The 17,622-nt window shown below is 48.2% G+C and overlaps 1 pseudogene; it reads right to left on the bottom strand.

The window, feature by feature from the left end:
• The window catches only part of LOC118382229 (bone morphogenetic protein receptor type-2-like), a 130,743-nt pseudogene extending 113,353 nt beyond the window's left edge, over positions 1 to 17,390 (bottom strand).
• Between the last annotated feature and the right edge of the window lie 232 nt (positions 17,391 to 17,622).

Below are 17,622 nucleotides of genomic sequence, written 5' to 3'. Positions count from 1 at the left end.
CAAAGCAGGAGGAGACAGAGAAAGAGAAGGAGACAGAGGAGGAGACAGAGTAGGAGGAGACAGAGACAGAGAAGGAGACAGAGGAGGAGACAGAGACAGAGGAGGAGATGGAGACAGAGGAGGAGGAGGAGACAGAGGAGGACACGGAGACAGAGGAGGACACGGAGACAGAGGAGGAGACGGAGACAGAGGAGGAGGAGACAGAGGAGGAGATGGAGACAGAGGAGGACACGGAGACAGAGCAGGAGACGGAGACAGAGGAGGAGGAGGAGGACACGGAGACAGAGAAGAAACACCAGCCTGATGACCCTGATGAAAACCAAATACGAGCTGAATGCTTTATTCAGTTAAAAAAAAGCTGAATATTCCCAGGCTGAAGCAGAGATGGTAGGAATCTGGTGAAAAGGCAGGAAAACTCCAGTCAATTGAAATCTAGAGAAACAGATTGGCAAGTCGGTGGAATCTGAAATAAGACAGCCAAGCTGATTACCAATCATAAAGAAATACACAATATATTTAGAGACTTTTATCAGGAACTTTGTACTTCAGACAGTCCTTTAGATATGCAGAAAGCAGAGGCATTCTTTCAGAATTTCAAACCTTCCTAAACTAACAGAGGAAGACAGAGGAAGTAGCTCGACCACCTTGTTACTTTGGAGGAATTGACCGAGTGTATAAGATGTGGATCTGGAGGTCCTGGCTTGAGTGGTTACACGTGGTCGGTCTGCAGTTGTGAGAGTGGGAAAACTCTGGGGTTATATGGGATACCCAGTCATTTCTATAAAAGGTTTGCAGAGCCGCTTAGCCCAGAAATATTGAAAACACTTAACACATCGTTTGTCACAGCTGAACTCCCACCTATGAGCGATGCAGTAATCCCCCGAATCGTCAAACAGGGAAAGGATCCCCATGAGTGTGGGCGCTACCGTCTAATTTCTTTGATAAATTGTGATCCAAAATTGTTTCAAAAACTTCTGTCTATGAGGATGAATAATATCATTAAGAAAATCCTAAATCCAGACCAGGTGGGATTTGTGAAAGGCAGAAGTTCATCTGATAATCTCAGACTCCTGCATGTCATCTGGAAGGCTACAGAGTTGGATACGTCAGTAGCAGCCTTCTCCCTAGACGCAGAGAAAGCCTTTGATAGGGTGGGCTGGGACTATCTGCATTATACTATAAATACATTAGGATTAGGGCTTTCAGAATATTACTAAACTTCTGTACAATGACCCCAAATCCAGTCGTCACTAACGGACTACGATCATGTCCATTTTCTGTAGGACGAGGCACGAAACAAGGTGACTGTCTGTCACCTCTCCTATTTATTGTAGCGTTAGAACCAGTAGCCGAAGCCATTTCGGCTGCATCAGTCAATCAAAGGGGTTACTATGGGAGGTAGGGAGAATAAACTACTGCTTTATGCAGACGACGTATTACTATTTAACGTAAGACCACCCAACTCTCCAGATCGCCTTTAACGGACTTAATACATGCATTTTCAGAGATATCGGGCTATAAAGTAAACTGGACCAAATCTGAAGTAATGGACCTGTCAAAACATGACTTCCTCAGCTGGAGGTTTCAACGGTTCCTTAAAACCTTGAGCTACCTGGGAATCACTTTAAATCCTGGTCTAGAGAACATGATTTCTGAAAACATTGACCCACTACTGAACAAAGTTCAACTCCAGTTTAAGTGCTGGGATAAACTACAGATCTCATTATGTGAGAGGATGCAGGTTATAAAGATGGTCTTAGCTCTGAATGACGTCATCAGCATGTTACCACTGTCCATACCTGTCTATACTTTTTAAATCCATAGAGTAGCAACAACTGAGAAGGGAGGATTAAAACTCCCTAACATGTAATTATATCAAGAAGCCTTTATAACCACCCTAATAGGCTCTCTCGTTACTGAAAACTCTAATAGGCTCTCTCTTTACTGAGAACTCCAATAAGCTCTCTCTTCACTGAGAACTCTAATAGGCTCTCTCTTTACTGAGAACTCCAATAAGCTCTCTCTTCACTGAGAACTCTAATAGGCTCTCTCTTTACTGAGAACTCTAATAGGCTCTCTCTTTACTGAGAACTCTAATAAGCTCTCTCTTTACCGAGAACTCTAATAGGCTCTCTCTTTACCCGAGAACTCTAATCGGCTCTCTCTTTACTGAGAACACTAATAGGCTCTCTCTTTACTGATAACTCTAATAGGATCTCTCTTTACTGAGAACTCTAATCGGCTCTCTCTTTACTGATAACTCTAATAGGATCTCTCTTTACTGAGAACTCTAATAGGCTCTCTCTCTTTACCCGAGAACTCTAATCGGCTCTCTCTTTACTGATAACTCTAATAGGCTCTCTCTTTACTGAGAACTCTAATCGGCTCTCTCTTTACTGAGAACTCTAATCGGCTCTCTCTTTACTGATAACTCTAATAGGCTCTGTCTTTTTACTGAGAACTCTAATAGGCTCTCTCTTTACTGATAACTCTAATCGGCTCTCTCTCTTTACCCGAGAACTCTAATCGGCTCTCTCTTTACTGAGAACTCTAATAGGCTCTCTCTTTACTGAGAACACTAATAGGCTCTCTCTTTATCCGAGAACTCTAATCGGCTCTCTCTTTACTGATAACTCTAATAGGCTCTCTCTTTACTGAGAACTCTAATAGGATCTCTCTTTACTGAGAACTCTAATAGGCTCTCTCTTTACTGAGAACTCTAATAGGCTCTCTCTTTACTGAGAACACTAATAGGCTCTCTCTTTACTGATAACTCTAATAGGCTCTCTCTTTACTGAGAACTCTAATAGGCTCTCTCTTTACTGAGAACTCTAATAGGCTCTCTCTTTACTGAGAACTCTAATAGGCTCTCTCTTTACTGAGAACTCTAATAGGCTCTCTCTTTACTGAGAACTCTAATAGGCTCTCTCTCTTTACTGAGAACTCTAATAGGCTCTCTCTTTACTGAGAACTCCAATAAGCTCTCTCTTTACTGAGAACTCTAATAGGCTCTCTCTTTATTGAGAACTCTAATAGGCTCTCTCTTTATCCGAGAACTGTAATTGGCCAATCTGGGTGGACATGGAGGAAGAACTTAATGCCCCATTCGGAGAATCAGATTATTTCAGTCAACAAAAAGAGGCAGAATTCTAAAAATGTCACATACAAACAAAATATATGGAGTCAGATTCAAAAGAGAAATCTTCACTTTTCCTGACAAGCTCTGCTTCAATAAGGAACAAGCCTACATTGAAAATAGGGACGCATGGTTTTCTGGAAAGATTGGTATAGAAAGGGGATAGAGAACATTGGTACAGATACTCTTTTGAAGAACTAAGGTCCAAGTAGAATTTACAGAAAGAACACTGAGATATCTCCAGTTTATAGATTGTAATGTTTAAGGTAGGACAAAAACAACAACACATTCTTAACAAGTGTTAAGATAGAAATCCATAGGAACATATAGCCACCTGATAGGTGGAATTAATGCACGGGCCTAAAGGACATATGGGAAAAAGACCTGGAGGTAACTAATATAACAGATGCTCCTCCCTATGTGAGATGCCCGGTCCAAGATGATAACATTTAAAGTGTAGTAGAGATGCTCCTCCCTATGAGAGATGCCCGGTCCAAGATGATAACATTTAAAGTGGAGTAGAGATGCTCCTCCCTATGAGAGATGCCCGGTCCAAGATGATAACATTTAAAGTGGAGTAGAGATGCTCCTCCCTATGAGAGATGCCCGGTCCAAGATGATAACATTTAAAGTGGAGTAGAGATGCTCCTCCCTATGAGAGATGCCCGGTCCAAGATGATAACATTTAAAGTGGAGTAGAGATGCTCCTCCCTATGAGAGATGCCCGGTCCAAGATGATAACATTTAAAGTGGAGTAGAGATGCTCCTCCCTATGAGAGATGCCCAGTCCAAGATGATAACATTTAAAGTGTTCAATAGGATTCAATGGACTCCGAGGTTGAACAGAATAGGTTTGAATGAATCCAGTCTATGCTGGAGATGTCAGGCACGTACAGGTGACATGATATATGTTCTGTGACTGTCTAAGCTTGGATACCTTTTGGCGGAAGGTAATGGAAAAGATTGGGGATATACCTGGGTACCACAATACCTGCAAATCCTGGTTTTGCCATTACTGAATATCACTAACGATATTGATAGACTGAGAAGCTCATGTTTAAACTGGCTAAAAGTTGCTCTAATCACAGCCAGTCATATTGAGATACTGGAGGGAAGAGGACAGCCAAAAGAGTCATATTGAGACACTGGAGGGAGGAGGACAGCCAAAAGAGTCATATTGAGACACTGGAGGGAGGAGGACAGCCAAAAGAGTCATATTGAGACACTGGAGGGAGGAGGACAGCCAAAAGAGTCATATTGAGACACTGGAGGGAGGAGGACAGCCAAAAGAGTCATATTGAGACACTGGAGGGAAGAGGACAGCCAAAAGAGTCATATTGAGACACTGGAGGGAGGAGGACAGCCAAAAGAGTCATATTGAGATACTGGAGGGAGGAGGACAGCCAAAAGAGTCACATTGAGACACTGGAGGGAAGAGGACAGCCAAAAGAGTCACATTGAGACACTGGAGGGAGGAGGACAGCCAAAAGAGTCATATTGAGACACTGGAGGGAGGAGGACAGCCAAAAGAGTCATATTGAGATACTGGAGGGAGGAGGACAGCCGAAAGTGTCATATTGAGATACTGGAGGGAGGAGGACAGCCAAAAGAGTCACATTGAGACACTGGAGGGAGGAGGACAGCCAAAATAGTCATATTGAGACACTGGAGCTGGGTTTGTCAGCCAAAAGAGTCACTTGAGACACTGGAGGGAGGAGGACAGCTAAATGTCATATTGAGATACTGGAGGAAGCAAAAACTAACAGCCTAAAAGATAAACAAATTGAGAAACTGGAGGGAGGAGGACAGCCAAAAAACATATTGAGATACACAGGGACAGGACAGCCAAAAGAGTCATGTTTCATTGAGACACTGTTTCAGGTCAGCCAAAAGAGTCATGTTTCATTGAAAAGAGTGGTCCCATGGCTGGGTCCCATGTTTCATTGGTCCCAGCTACCCATTGAAAAGAGTGGCTGGGTTTGTCCCGGTTTCGACTGGCACTGTATATTAAATGTCTGCCAAGTTATTGTTTAGTGCTAAATGTAACTCAATTGCATTGTTATATCGTGAAAGGAAGCAAAAACTAACATTACTAAAAAATAAACAAATTAAGAAATAGAGACCGGAATATTACTGAACAAAACTATAAACACAACATGTAAAGTGTTGGTCCCATGTTTCATTGGTCCCATGTTTCGTTGGTCCCATGTTTCATTGGTCCCATGTTTCATTGGTCCCATGTTTCGTTGGTCCCATGTTTCATTGGTCCCATGTTTCATTGGTCCCATGTTTCATTGGTCCCATGTTTCGTTGGTCCCATGTTTCGTTGGTCCCATGTTTCGTTGGTCCCATGTTTCGTTGGTCCCATGTTTCGTTGGTCCCATGTTTCATTGGTCCCATGTTTCATTGGTCCCATGTTTCATTGGTCCCATGTTTCATTGGTCCCATGTTTCATTGGTCCCATGTTTCGTTGGTCCCATGTTTCGTTGGTCCCATGTTTCGTTGGTCCCATGTTTCATTGGTCCCATGTGGTCCCATGTTTCATTGGTCCCCCATGTTTCGTTGGTCCCATTGGTCCCATGTTTCATTGGTCCCATGTTTCATTGGTCCAGACAGCTGATGAAACTGTCATTGTCTCCCAACCATCCGGATTGCTGATGAAACTGTGGGATTCCAACCATCCGGACAGCTGATGAAACTGGTCCAACCATCCAGACAGCTGATGAAACTGTGGGATTGTCTGAGACCAACCATCCGGACAGCTGATGAAACTGTGGGATTGTCTGAGACCAACCATCCGGACAGCTGATGAAACTGTGGGATTGTCTGAGACCAACCATCCAGACAGCTGATGAAACTGTGGGATTGTCTGAGACCAACCATCCGGACAGCTGATGAAACTGTGGGATTGTCTGAGACCAACCATCCGGACAGCTGATGAAACTGTGGGTTTGGACAAGCAAAGCTTTTCTGCACAAACTGTCAGAAACCGTCTCAGGGAAACTGAGTACTCGTCGTCCTCACCAGGGCCTTGACCTGACTGCAGTTCGGTGTCGTAACCGACTTTAGTGGGCAAATGCTCACCTTCGATGGCCACTGGCATGCTGGAGAAGTGTGCTCTTCACAGATGATTCCCTGTTTGTACCGGGCAGACAGCGTATAATGGGTCGTGTGGGCGAGCGTTTTGCTGATGTCAACGTTGTGAACAGAGTGCTCCATGGTGGTGGTGGGGTTATGGTATGGACAGGCATAAGCTACTGACAACACACACACTTTTATCAATGGTAATTTGAAAGCACAGAGACAGCATGGCGAGATCCTGAGGCCCATTGTTGTGCCATTACCTCATGTTTCAGCATGATAATACACGGCCCCATGTCGCAAGGATCTGGACACAATTCCTGGAAGTTGAAAATGTCCCAGTTCTTCCATGGCCTGCATACTCACCAGAAACTCAATGAGTGTAGTTGGGATGCTCTGGATCGACGTGTACGACAGCGTGTTCCAGTTCCTGCCCATATCAAGCAACTTCGAACAGCCATTGAAGAGGAATGGGACAACATTCCACAGGCCGCAATCAACAGCTGGATTAACCCTATGCGAAGGAGATGTGTCACCCTGCATCAGGCAAACGGTGGTCACACCAGATACTGACTGGTTTTCACAAGGTAAATGGTCTGTCTGTAGTGACACCTTTAGCTATTATAACTATTATAACTATTATGTAACATAGCTCTGGTTTCCATGAGGTGGTCACACCAGATACTGACTGGTTTTCACGAGGTAAACGGTGGTCACACCAGATACTGACTGGTTTTCACGAGGTAAACAGTGGTCACACCAGATACTGACTGGTTTCCATGAGGTAAACGGTGGTCACACCAGATACTGACTGGTTTCCATGAGGTAAACGGTGGTCACACCAGATACTGACTGGTTTCCATGAGGTAAACGGTGGTCACACCAGATACTGACTGGTTTTCACGAGGTAAACGGTGGTCACACCAGATACTGACTGGTTTTCACGAGGTAAATGGTCTGTCTGTAGTGACACCTCTAGCTATGAACTATTATGTAACATAGCTCTAATATGGTTGGATACATATTACAATTATATACATATTACATATTACATCTGTATACATACTACTAGTATATACAGTTGAAGTCAGAAGTTACACCTTAGCCAAATACATTTAAACTCAGTTTTCAGTGAGTTTAACTCAGTGATCAGTTAGGATCACCACTTTATTTTAAGAATGTGAAATGTCAGGTCTTCCAGCGTTTCAGGAATCACAGAAATATGTCTCCAAGTGGAAGCAGAAAGTTCTTATTGGTTATAAGAAATGATAGCGAATACATTGTGAAAATAAAGTAAAGATTTACGCCAGAAGAATCAAAATAGAAAAGTTGACCGTTGCTGAGACCCAAACCGTTGCTGAGACCGTTGATGAGACCGTTGCTGAGACCCAGACCGTTGCTGAGACCCAGACCGTTGCTGAGACCCAGACCGTTGCTGAGACCCAGACCGTTGCTGAGACCCAGAACCGTTGCTGAGACCGTTGATGAGACCGTTGCTGAGACCGTTGCTGAGACCCAGACCGTTGCTGAGACCGTTGATGAGACCGTTGCTGAGACCGTTGCTGAGACCCAGACCGTTGCTGAGACCCAGACCGTTGCTGAGACCGTTGCTGAGACCCAAACCGTTGATGAGACCGTTGCTGAGACCCAGACCGTTGCTGAGACCGTTGCTGAGACCCAAACCGTTGCTGAGACCCAGACCGTTGCTGAGACCCAGACCGTTGCTGAGACCCAGACCGTTGATGAGACCGTTGCTGAGACCCAGACCGTTGCTGAGACCGTTGCTGAGACCCAAACCGTTGCTGAGACCCAGACCGTTGCTGAGACCGTTGCTGAGACCCAGACCGTTGCTGAGACCGTTGCTGAGACCGTTGCTGAGACCCAAACCGTTGCTGAGACCGTTGCTGAGACCCAGACCGTTGCTGAGACCGTTGCTGAGACCGTTGCTGAGACCCAGACCGTTGCTGAGACCGTTGCTGAGACCGTTGCTGAGACCCAAACCGTTGCTGAGACCGTTGATGAGACCGTTGATGAGACCGTTGCTGAGACCGTTGCTGAGACCGTTGCTGAGACCGTTGCTGAGACCGTTGATGAGACCGTTGATGAGACCGTTGCTGAGACCCAGACCGTTGCTGAGACCGTTGCTGAGACCGTTGCTGAGACCGTTGCTGAGACCGTTGCTGAGACCCAAACCGTTGCTGAGACCCAGACCGTTGCTGAGACCGTTGATGAGACCGTTGCTGAGACCCAAACCGTTGCTGAGACCGTTGCTGAGACCGTTGCTGAGACCGTTGATGAGACCGTTGCTGAGACCGTTGCTGAGACCCAGACCGTTGCTGAGACCCAGACCGTTGCTGAGACCCAGACCGTTGCTGAGACCGTTGCTGAGACCCAGACCGTTGCTGAGACCCAGACCGTTGCTGAGACCCAGACCGTTGCTGAGACCCAGACCGTTGCTAAGACCCAGACCGTTGCTGAGACCCAGACCGTTGCTGAGACCCAGACCGTTGCTGAGACCCAGACCGTTGCTGAGACCCAGACCGTTGCTAAGACCCAGACCGTTGCTGAGACCCAGACCGTTGCTGAGACCCAGACCGTTGCTGAGACCCAGACCGTTGCTGAGACCCAGACCGTTGCTGAGACCCAGACCGTTGCTGAGACCGTTGCTGAGACCCAGACCGTTGCTGAGACCCAGACCGTTGCTGAGACCGTTGCTGAGACCCAGACCGTTGCTGAGACCCAGACCGTTGCTGAGACCGTTGCTGAGACCCAGACCGTTGCTGAGACCCAGACCGTTGCTGAGACCGTTGCTGAGACCCAAACCGTTGCTGAGACCCAAACCGTTGCTAAGACCCAAACCGTTGCTGAGACCCAGACCGTTGCTGAGACCCAAACCGTTGCTGAGACCCAAACCGTTGCTGAGACCGTTGCTGAGACCCAGACCGTTGCTGAGACCCACCGTTGCTGAGACCCAGACCGTTGCTGAGACCCAGACCGTTGCTGAGACCCAGACCGTTGCTGAGACCGTTGCTGAGACCCAGACCGTTGCTGAGACCCAGACCGTTGCTGAGACCCAGACCGTTGCTGAGACCCAGACCGTTGCTGAGACCCAGACCGTTGCTGAGACCCAGACCGTTGCTGAGACCCAGACCGTTGCTGAGACCCAGACCGTTGCTGAGACCCAAACCGTTGCTGAGACCGTTGCTGAGACCGTTGCTGAGACCCAGACCGTTGCTGAGACCCAGACCGTTGCTGAGACCCAGACCGTTGCTGAGACCGTTGCTGAGACCCAGACCGTTGCTGAGACTCAAACCGTTGCTGAGACCCAGACCGTTGCTGAGACCCAGACCGTTGCTGAGACCCAGACCGTTGCTGAGACCCAGACCGTTGCTGAGACCCAGACCGTTGCTGAGACCGTTGCTGAGACCGTTGCTGAGACCCAGACCGTTGCTGAGACCCAGACCGTTGCTGAGACCCAGACCGTTGCTGAGACCCAGACCGTTGCTGAGACCGTTGCTGAGACCCAGACCGTTGCTGAGACCCAGACCGTTGCTGAGACCCAGACCGTTGCTGAGACCCAGACCGTTGCTGAGACCGTTGCTGAGACCCAGACCGTTGCTGAGACCCAAACCGTTGCTGAGACCGTTGCTGAGACCGTTGCTGAGACCGTTGCTGAGACCCAGACCGTTGCTGAGACCCAGACCGTTGCTGAGACCGTTGCTGAGACCGTTGCTGAGACCGTTGCTGAGACCCAGACCGTTGCTGAGACCCAGACCGTTGCTGAGACCCAGACCGTTGCTGAGACCCAAACCGTTGCTGAGACCCAGACCGTTGCTGAGACCCAGACCGTTGCTGAGACCCAGACCGTTGCTGAGACCCAGACCGTTGCTGAGACCCAGACCGTTGCTGAGACCCAAACCGTTGCTGAAACCGTTGCTGAGACCCAAACCGTTGCTGAGACCCAAACCGTTGCTGAGACCCAGACCGTTGCTGAGACCGTTGCTGAGACCCAGACCGTTGCTGAGACCCAGACCGTTGCTGAAACCGTTGCTGAGACCCAAACCGTTGCTGAGACCCAGACCGTTGCTGAGACCCAGACCGTTGCTGAGACCGTTGCTGAGACCCAAACCGTTGCTGAGACCCAGACCGTTGCTGAGACCGTTGCTGAGACCCAGACCGTTGCTGAGACCGTTGCTGAGACCGTTGCTGAGACCCAGACCGTTGCTGAGACCCAGACCGTTGCTGAGACCCAGACCGTTGCTGAGACCCAGACCGTTGCTGAGACCCAAACCGTTGCTGAGACCCAAACCGTTGCTGAGACCGTTGCTGAGATCCAAACCGTTGCTGAGACCCAAACCGTTGCTGAGACCCAGACCGTTGCTGAGACCGTTGCTGAGACCGTTGCTGAGACCGTTGCTGAGACCCAGACCGTTGCTGAGACCCAGACCGTTGCTGAGACCCAGACCGTTGCTGAGACCGTTGCTGAGACCGTTGCTGAGACCCAAACCGTTGCTGAGACCGTTGCTGAGACCGTTGCTGAGACCCAGACCGTTGCTGAGACCCAGACCGTTGCTGAGACCGTTGCTGAGACCCAGACCGTTGCTGAGACCCAGACCGTTGCTGAGACCCAGACCGTTGCTGTCAGCAGCATTGTGAATTAAAACATGAATTATATTAAATTATGATTTTATTTCTCAACGTTTTAACAGAAAGACGATTTAAACATGCCTAACATCTACAAAAATGTGGTCCTTCAACACCATTTCCCTTCATAGGGAACAACAAAGGGGAAATGGTATGGTGCCATTTGGGATAATCTGGTCAAAAGTAGTGCACTATATAGGGAGTAGGTGGCCATTTGGGATAATCTGGTCAAAAGTTGTGCACTATATAGGGAGTAGGTGGCCATTTGGGATAATCTGGTCAAAAGTAGTGCACTATATAGGGAGTAGGTGGCCATTTGGGATAATCTGGTCAAAAGTAGTGCACTATATAGGGAGTAGGTGGCCATTTGGGATAATCTGGTCAAAAGTTGTGCACTATATAGGGAGTAGGTGGCCATTTGGGATAATCTGGTCAAAAGTAGTGCACTATATAGGGAGTAGGTGGCCATTTGGGATAATCTGGTCAAAAGTAGTGCACTATATAGGGAGTAGGTGGCCATTTGGGATAATCTGGTCAAAAGTAGTGCACTATATAGGGAGTAGGTGGCCATTTGGGATAATCTGGTCAAAAGTAGTGCACTATATAGGGAGTAGGTGGCCATTTGGGATAATCTGGTCAAAAGTAGTGCACTATATAGGAAGTAGGTGGCCATTTGGGATAATCTGGTCAAAAGTAGTGCACTATATAGGGAGTAGGTGGCCATTTGGGATAATCTGGTCAAACGTAGTGCACTATATAGGGAGTAGGTGGCCATTTGGGATAATCTGGTCAAAAGTAGTGCACTATATAGGGAGTAGGTGGCCATTTTGGACTACCGACCCCATTCCATCTCCTCTCTTGGCATGTCGTCTGTAGTTTTACTGCTCTACCTCATCAGGAGGCCACCATTTCGTCATGGAGAGACCATCCCAAATATTGCTGATATGGTTTGTTTTGGAGTTGCTGTGGGGTCCTGGTATGCTGCTGATAAAGGAAGAAAATACTTTTCCACCCCGCATTAAATCACCATTTTCTCAGTGACCGGGGGAGAAACTGTCAAGAAGAGAAAATGGTGTCAACAGCCTGTGGAACGGAGTGATTATCATATTCAACATGGCTGACATTCTCAGCTTTAGCTTATCCTTTAGACCAGGGTTATTCAACCGTTACCCTACGAGGCAGGGGTATTCAACCGTTACCCTACGAGGCAGGGGTATTCAACCGTTACCCTACGAGGCAGGGTTATTCAACCGTTACCCTACGAGGCAGGGGTATTCACCCGTTACCCTACGAGGCAGGGGTATTCACCCGTTACCCTACGAGGCAGGGGTATTCAACCGTTACCCTACGAGGCAGGGATATTCAACCGTTACCCTACGAGGCAGGGGTATTCAACCGTTACCCTACGAGGCAGGGTTATTCAACCGTTACCCTACGAGGCAGGGGTATTCAACCGTTACCCTACGAGGCAGGGGTATTCAACCGTTACCCTACGAGGCAGGGGTATTCAACCGTTACCCTACGAGGCAGGGGTATTCAACCGTTACCCTACGAGGCAGGGGTATTCAACCATTACCCTACGAGATCCGGAGCCTGTTGCTTTTCTGTTGTACCTGATCATTAGTTGCACCCACCTGGTGTCCCAGGTCTAAATCAGTCCCTGATTGGAGGGGAATCACCCACCTGGCGTCCCAGGTCTAAATCAGTCCCTGATTGGAGGGGAATCACCCACCTGGTGTCCCAGGTCTAAATCAGTCCCTGATTGGAGGGGAATCACCCACCTGGTGTCCCAGGTCTAAATCAGACCCTGATTGGAGGGGAATCACCCACCTGGTGTCCCAGGTCTAAATCAGGCCCTGATTAGAGGGGAATCACTCACCTGGTGTCCCAGGTCTAAATCAGTCCCTGATTGGAGGGGAATCACCCACCTGGTGTCCCAGGTCTAAATCAGTCCCTGATTAGAGGGGAATCACCCACCTGGTGTCCCAGGTCTAAATCAGTCCCTGATTAGAGAGGAATCACCCACCTGGTGTCCCAGGTCTAAATCAGGCCCTGATTAGAGGGGAATCACCCACCTGGTGTCCCAGGTCTAAATCTGTCCCCGATTAGAGGGGAATCAGTCCCCGATTAGAGGGGAATCACCCACTGCTTTGGATAAAATAGTCTGTTAAATGGAAAATGATTATTATACTTAGGGTAGGGTGCCATTGGCCATAGGGTTCTGGTTAAAATTAGTGCACTATATAGGGGATAGGGTGCCATTGGCCATAGGGTTCTGGTTAAAAGTAGTGCACTATATTTAACTAGGCAAGTCAGTTAAGAACTCATTCTTATTTATAATGACGGCCTACACCGGCCAAACCCGGACGTCGCTGGGCCAATTGTGCGCCGCCCTATGGGACTCCCAATCACGGCCGGTTGTGATACAGCCTGGAATGGAACCGGGGCCTTAAACCGCTGGGATACAGACTGGAATGGAACCAGGGTCTTAGAACCAGGGCCTTAGACCGCTGGGATACAGCCTGGAATGGAACCAGGCTCTTAGAACCAGGGCCTTAGACCGCTGTGATACAGCCTGGAATGGAACCAGGGTCTTAGAACCAGGGCCTTAGACTGCTGTGATACAGCCTGGAATGGAACCGGGGTCTTAGAGCCAGGGTCTTAGACCGCTGGGATGCAGCCTGGAATGGAACCGGGGCCTTAGAACCAGGGCCTTAGACCGCTGTGATACAGCCTGGAATGGAACCAGGGTCTTAGAACCAGGGCCTTAGACTGCTGTGATACAGACTGGAATGGAACCAGGGCCTTAGACCGCTGGGATACAGACTGGAATGGAACCAGGGCCTTAGACTGCTGTGATACAGCCTGGAATGGAACCAGGGTCTTAGAACCAGGGCCTTAGACTGCTGTGATACAGACTGGAATGGAACCAGGGCCTTAGACCGCTGGGATACAGCCTGGAATGGAACCGGGGCCTTAGACTGCTGGGATAGAGCCTGGAATGGAACCGGGGCCTTAGACCGCTGGGATACAGCCTGGAATGGAACCAGGGCCTTAGAACCAGGGTCTTAGACAGCTGTGATACAGCCTGGAATGGAACCAGGGCTTTAGAACCAGGGCCTTAGACAGCTGTGATACAGACTGGAATGGAACCGGGGCCTTAGAACCAGGGCCTTAGACTGCTGTGATACAGCCTGGAATGGAACCAGGGCTTTAGAACCAGGGTCTTAGACAGCTGTGATACAGCCTGGAATGGAACCGGGGCCTTAGAACCAGGGTCTTAGACAGCTGTGATACAGCCTGGAATGGAACCAGGGCTTTAGAACCAGGGCCTTAGACAGCTGTGATACAGACTGGAATGGAACCAGGGTCTTAGACTGCTGTGATACAGACTGGAATGGAACCAGGGCCTTAGACCACTATGATACAGACTGGAATGGAACCGGGGCCTTAGAACCAGGGCCTTAGAACCAGGGCCTTAGACTGCTGTGATACAGCCTGGAATGGAACCGGGGCCTTAGACCGCTGGGATAGAGCCTGGAATGGAACCAGGGTCTTAGAACCAGGGTCTTAGAACCAGGGCCTTAGACCGCTGGGATACAGACTGGAATGGAACCAGGGCCTTAGAACCAGGGCCTTAGACCGCTGGGATGCAGCCTGGAATGGAACCGGGGCCTTAGAACCAGGGCCTTAGACCGCTGTGATACAGCCTGGAATGGAACCAGGGTCTTAGAACCAGGGCCTTAAACTGCTGTGATACAGCCTGGAATGGAACCAGGGTCTTAGAACCAGGGCCTTAGACTGCTGTGATACAGCCTGGAATGGAACCAGGGTCTTAGAACCGGGGCCTTAGACTGCTGTGATACAGCCTGGAATGGAACCAGGGTCTTAGAACCGGGGCCTTAGACTGCTGTGATACAGCCTGGAATGGAACCAGGGTCTTAGAACCGGGGCCTTAGACTGCTGTGATACAGCCTGGAATGGAACCAGGGCCTTAGAACCAGGTTCTTAGACCGCTGTGATACAGACTGGAATGGAACCGGGGTCTTAGAACCAGGGCCTTAGAACCAGGGTATTAGACTGCTGTGATACAGACTGGAATGGAACCAGGGCCTTAGAACCAGGGTCTTAGACCGCTGGGATGCAGCCTGGAATGGAACCGGGGCCTTAGAACCAGGGCCTTAGACCGCTGTGATACAGCCTGGAATGGAACCAGGGTCTTAGACTGCTGTGATACAGCCTGGAATGGAACCAGGGTCTTAGAACCGGGGTCTTAGACTGCTGTGATACAGCCTGTAAAGGAACCGGGGTCTTAGAACCGGGGCTTTAGACTGCTGTGATACAGCCTGGAATGGAACCAGGGTCTTAGAACCGGGGCCTTAGAACCAGGGCCTTAGATTGCTGTGATACAGCCTGTAAAGGAACCGGGGTCTTAGACCACTGTGATACAGCCTGGAATGGAACCGGGGTCTTAGAACCAGGGCCTTAGACCGCTGGGATGCAGCCTGGAATGGAACCGGGGCCTTAGAACCAGGGCCTTAGACCGCTGTGATACAGCCTGGAATGGAACCAGGGTCTTAGACTGCTGTGATACAGCCTGGAATGGAACCAGGGTCTTAGAACCGGGGTCTTAGACTGCTGTGATACAGCCTGTAAAGGAACCGGGGTCTTAGAACCGGGGCTTTAGACTGCTGTGATACAGCCTGGAATGGAACCAGGGTCTTAGAACCGGGGCCTTAGAACCAGGGCCTTAGATTGCTGTGATACAGCCTGTAAAGGAACCGGGGTCTTAGACCACTGTGATACAGCCTGGAATGGAACCAGGGTCTTAGAACCAGGGCCTTAGACCGCTGGGCCACTCAGGAGCCATGTCAAGGCTGAACACTAAATGTGTAGAATTAGAGCTTCCTGAAGCCTCTCGACTCTCAGAAGTTTAAAAAAAAAAGTATTTTCTTTACCATCATGGTAGTAAGTTGGACGACATTTGAATGTTCTCTGAGGAGGCTCCTGGCAGGAGATAGGCCTCCAGCACTTTCAACCAAAGCGGCACTAGGATCTAGGGTAGATCAGAGCCTTTTCTGAATATCCGATCTCAGTATGGCCTATAATACCAGGCTTTCACCATCCATCAGATCAATAACCTATCAATAGACCCCATGTATGGATGACAGGCATTGTTGCTGTGGCTTGCCAATATCATATTCTCAGTGCCGGTGTAATGTCTTGCCTTGAGATGACATGGCTAGCCATTCATTCACAGGGCATGGTCAACAGATCCCATTAATAAAAGCAGACACATTGTGAAATTGCAGTAACAGTGTATATACTGTATATACTGCACTCTATACCATCTACTGTATCTTGCCTATGCCGTTCTGTACCATCAATCATTCATATATCTTTATGTACATATTCTTTATCCCCTTACACTGTGTATAAGACAGTAGTGTTGGAATTATTAGTTAGATTACTCGTTGGTTATTACTGCATTGTCAGAACTAGAAGCACAAGCATTTCGCTACACTCGCATTAACATCTACTAACCATGTGAATGAGACAAATAAAACTAGATTTGATTTACTAACTAGGGCTAGTTAGCTATAGGAAGGGAGATGGGGAACTCTAAATCTATTTTCCAATTAGATCATATGGACATGAATTAGTGTGCATGTATATTTATTTAATCGATTTGAATCAACTAGCTGGGTAAATGGAGGTGAAGGAGACTTACCAGTAACAGGACTGAGGAGCAGGATGATGTACAGCCCCAGAGACAGCGCCGACATTGGACACAGGACTGCCATGGCTGGTGGGGTCATTTGGGACGGGCGGTTTCTCCAAAAACTCCGTCAACTAATGTTAAACGAATACATTCGCCCGGACTATCAAATCCAACATAATCCAAATAAAATAGGACGGGATGATTGAAATGTTTCCCAGCTTTAATAGTTGATATTGACGAGGAACTAGATAATTACCTAACCGTGATTGTCCAATAGAAGGTCCCCAGGCAGAGCAACAACAAATTGAATCTCATTTCAGCTAGTAAAATAGCTACCGTTGTCTGGATACTTTCTTATCACCTAACTAAGCTACCTTATTCTTATTAAATAAATGCCTAAACGTTGTAGGGTTTGACTCGACATGGCGTCTCCACTGTAAGTTAACTGTGCTACATATTGAGTTGTCATCGCATTCAACGAGAAAAATCAGATTTTAATGCAGCTCCAGTAACCTCACGTTTCGTAGTGGCCGTCTGGACAAGACACATCTTTTGGCTGGGTGGCACTGTCATACTGCTATTCTGACATTTCAATAGGAGATTTAAGCAGGCATATTCTACTAGCAAGCTGATAAAACTCTTATCACAAAATTGATGATCCTCCTTGTTTTCCCCCAAAAAAACATATATATTCCCGATCAAATCCGCTTGATATCCATCCATAATGGACAAGGTGTGTTCTGCCTGTTGTAAATGTAAATGTGTCCATACTGTAAAGCCAGGCTGACTAGGCGGGTGGGCAGGGAAGCCCCTCGCCACGGCACACGGAACAGGGAGGGCCGGCTGGGGGTGGGGTCGGACCGGGAAGACATGTTTCCATTTGGTTTTACAGACAGACGAGCAATGGACAGAGGGGTTCGCCTGATCAGTACAAACACGTTTTGGAGCGTTGCAGATAGAGGTGTATACAGCCATAATATATACAGTTGTAATGTGTATACAGCCATAATATATACAGTTGTAATGTGTATACAGCCAT

This window comes from Oncorhynchus keta, unplaced genomic scaffold (genome assembly GCF_023373465.1).
Source record: "Oncorhynchus keta strain PuntledgeMale-10-30-2019 unplaced genomic scaffold, Oket_V2 Un_contig_1509_pilon_pilon, whole genome shotgun sequence".
NCBI classification, from domain to species: Eukaryota; Metazoa; Chordata; class Actinopteri; order Salmoniformes; family Salmonidae; genus Oncorhynchus; species Oncorhynchus keta.
Note: the sequence above shows the minus strand (reverse complement) of the source record. Positions and strands in the feature narration are given on the sequence as shown.